Here is a 3,933-nt window from a genome sequence, read left to right on the forward strand (position 1 = left end):
ACTGTGGTCATCTGACGTCTTGATTAGGACTGGGGGATCCGCTTTCAAGGCGGCCTATTCACGTAACTGCAGGAGGCTCTAGTTCACGACCACGTGGGGCTCTCCAGGGTGCTGCTTGAGTGGCCTCTGGCTTCACCCAGAGAAAGGACAGCTGGAGTTGCAAAGTCCTTGATGACCTAGCTTCAGAAATCACGCTGTGTGGTTTTCACAATATCCTGTTGGTACACAGGTCAGCCGTGTTCCATGAATAGCAGCCTCTCTCAGGCCGTTTTGGAGGCTGGTTACCACCCTCGTCATGCCTCCCTGGTCTCCTCCAATCTGGAACAATGTCTCAGCCTTATCTTTCTTCCATGAACCTGACACTTTTTTTGTTTTTTTAAAGCGTACTGGCCCTCAATTTGCATTTCTCTGATGTTTTGTGATGCGTACTTTGAGATGATTCGCTTTGGGTAAGAATACTCCAGAAGTGAAGTCCTCTTGTAAGTCCTGCATCTTAGATGGTCCATGGTGTTGGTACGTCTTATAACTGGACACGTACACTTTGACCACTTGGTTAAGGTGGTGCCTTCCAGGTTTGTCTCTTTGTGATTAGCAAACATCTCTGGGGAGATACTTTGGATTGATGTAAATATCTTGTTTCTCATCATACTTTACTTACTAATTTTAACATCCATGAGTGATTCATGCAACAACTATTCCTGTGGGGTTTGCCTGATGATGGTTTTCTACTTCTTTTCATTTTTTAAATGTTTATTTATTTTGAGACACAGAGAGAGAGAGAGAGGGCTCGCGCATGTACAAAAGAACAGGGGAAGGGCAGAAAGAGAGGGAGAGAGAGAGTCCCAAGCCTGTTCCTGGCTGGCAGCGCAGAACCTGACGTGGGGCTCAAACTCACAAACCATGAGATGCTGACCCGAACCGAAATCAAGAACCAGACACTTAACCGACTAAGCCACCCAGGTGCCTCCTGATTTTCTGTTTCTATCATTCCTTCCCCATTTATTTGTTAGAATCCTACTTAAAGAAGAGCTGTTTCTTCTACCCCATTTATTTATATGAGTATAGGCTCATGCATATTCATTTTATTTTTTTTTTTATTTTTTTATTTATTTATTTATTTTTTTAATTTATTTTTGGGACAGAGAAAGACAGAGCATGAACGGGGGAGGGGCAGATAGAGAGGGAGACACAGAATCGGAAACAGGCTCCAGGCTCCGAGCCATCAGCCCAGAGCCCGACGCGGGGCTCGAACTCACGGACCGCGAGATCGTGACCTGGCTGAAGTCGGACGCTTAACCGACTGCGCCACCCAGGCGCCCCTCATTTTATTTTTAAGTAATAATCGATTACTATCTGCGATGGTTCATTTTACGTGTCGGCTTGACTGGATCACGAAGTGCCCAGATATTTGGCTAAGTATTTTGGGGTGTGTCTGGAGTGTGTTCCAGGATGGAATGAACGTATGAATCAGTGAATTCAGGGAAGCAGTTAGTCCTTCCCAAAGGGGGTGGGCATCATCCCGCCCAGTGAGGGCCCGAAGAGAACAAAAGGTGGGGGAAGGAAGCATTTGCCCCTTGCCGGACTGCCTGAGCTGGACATCATCGTCTGCTGTCGCTTCTTCTTCTTTTTTTTAAAATTTTTAAATGTTTATTTATTTCTGAGAAAGACAGAGTGCAAGTAGGGAAGGGGCAGAGAGAGAGGGAAACACAGAACGCAAAGCAGGCTCCAGGCTCTGAGCTTGATCAGCACAGAGCCCGACCTGGGGCTCAAACTCACGAACTGCGAGGTCATGACCTGAGCCGAAGTCAGACGCCCAACCGACTGAGCCACCCAGGCGCCCCGATGATAAGTTTATATTTAAAAAAATTTTTTTAATGTTTTTATTTATTTTTGAAGGAGAGAGAGAGAGAGAGAGAGAGACAGAGCATGAGCAGGGGAGGAGCAGAGAGAGAGGGAGACACGAAATTCGAAGCAGGCTCCAGGCCCTAAGCTGTCAGCACAGAGCCTGACGTGGGGCTTGAACTTATGAACGGTGAGATCATGACCTGAGCCGAAGTCGGACGCCTAACCGACTGAGCCACACAGGCGCCCCCATAAGTTTATGTTTAATGTCTTTGATTCCAATCCAACACTACCCTTTTCCTTATTTGTAACTTCTTATTTCAACAGTGACAAATCTCGTTCTCTTCATCCACAATGTATTACTTACCTGCTCAATACAAGTATATACATATTAGATAGTTTCAGAATTTCTAACCCATACCGCTCTGAAAAACAAATATTGTAATTGAAGTGCAACCTTTGTCTTTTGCTTTACTGTATGTAATCAAAATACTGCCAGGCGACCTTCAGTATGGTTATGTTACTTGTTTTTAATGCAGCTAAGTTCATGCCTTACTGTTTATTTTCCTTATTAGGTACCCCCCCCCACCACATTCTGGTTGACTTTATTTATTTCTTGTTTTGGGGAGCAGGCGGACCTAAGAGTCAGCACTATACAAAAATTGTACTCAGATTCTTCCCTTACCCCTTCTATGCCAGTTTCATTCCTGAATTCTTTCTTTCTTTCTTTTTTTTAATGTTTATTTATTTTGAGAGAGAGAGAGAGAGAGAGAGAGAGGCAGAGAGGGAGAGGGAGAGAGAGAATCCCAAGCAGGCTCTGCACTGCCAGCACAGAGCCCGACGTGGGGCTCGAACCCACGAACCGTGAGATCATGACCTGAGCTGAAATCAAGGGTCAGAGGCTCAACCAACGGAGCCACCCAGGCGCCCCCTGGATTCTTTCTAACCCGTTTCCCACCTACTCCATAAAAGTAATAAATGTCATTCGTTCTGGCTTATCTTTCTTGTCTTTCTTTTTGCACAAATGAACAGATGTATGTCTATTTTCTTAAAATTCTCTTCCCTTGTATGGGTAGCACCCTATCTGCTGCTGGAAATTACTCCCTCGTGGTTCATAGAGATTTTTCTCATTTTTTTTTTTTATAGCTGCATTGTCTATATGTACCAAATCTATTCACCCACCTCCCACATGTGGTATAGTGTGCAAAGTTTGTTTCAATTATTTGCAATGACAGACAAAGCTGCAGTAAATAATCTGCATGTATGGGGCACCTGGGTGGCTCGGTCGGTTAAGCGTCCGACTTCGGCTCAGGTCATGATCTCACGGTCCGTGAGTTCGAGCCCCGCGTCGGGCTCTGGGCTGACAGCTCAGAGCCTGGAGCCTGTTTCCAATTCTGTGTCTCCCTCTCTCTCTGCCCCTCCCCCGTTCATGCTCTGTCTCTCTCTGTCTCAAAAATAAATACATGTTAAAAAAAAAAATTAAAAAAAAATCTGCATGTATGCTTTCGTATTGTTGGAGATGTATTCTCAGGGGAATTTCCTAGAAGTGGCATTGCTGGGCCAAAAAGTAAGTCCATATGTAGCTTTGCTGGAAGTTGCCAAATTTCCCTGGGGAAGGGTTGTTATATCAGTTCCCATTTCCCCTGGCGACATATGAGGTCTGTCTCCCCACAGCCTCACCAACAAAATATGTTGGTATTGTTTACTTTTTTACCAATCTGATGGTTGTTTCGGTGTTGATTTAATTTGATTTACTTAAGTGAGTTTGAACATGTTCTCGCGCGTTTGAAAAAGATTCTTCCTTTTTTGTTTTCCAATTTATTTTTATTTTAGAGAGAGAGAGCAATGTTGAAGAATAAAACATAGTTAACATCCCAGCGTCCAAGAATAAACTATATGTGAACCTAAGAGGACCTTAGGACCTGGGATACCGAGCCAATGTTTACGTTGGGCTTTCACAGAAATAAGATATTGTCGCTAAAATGCTGCGTTCCTATTCCCTGAATATTAGTTCTGCTTAAATCCACATTGCTGAGTTACTGAAAATTAAAGCTTCCTCTTAACGGCTTGCTTGGCTTCCGTAAACTGCTT

Source organism: Neofelis nebulosa, chromosome 10, assembly GCF_028018385.1.
Source record: "Neofelis nebulosa isolate mNeoNeb1 chromosome 10, mNeoNeb1.pri, whole genome shotgun sequence".
Lineage (NCBI taxonomy): Eukaryota > Metazoa > Chordata > Mammalia > Carnivora > Felidae > Neofelis > Neofelis nebulosa.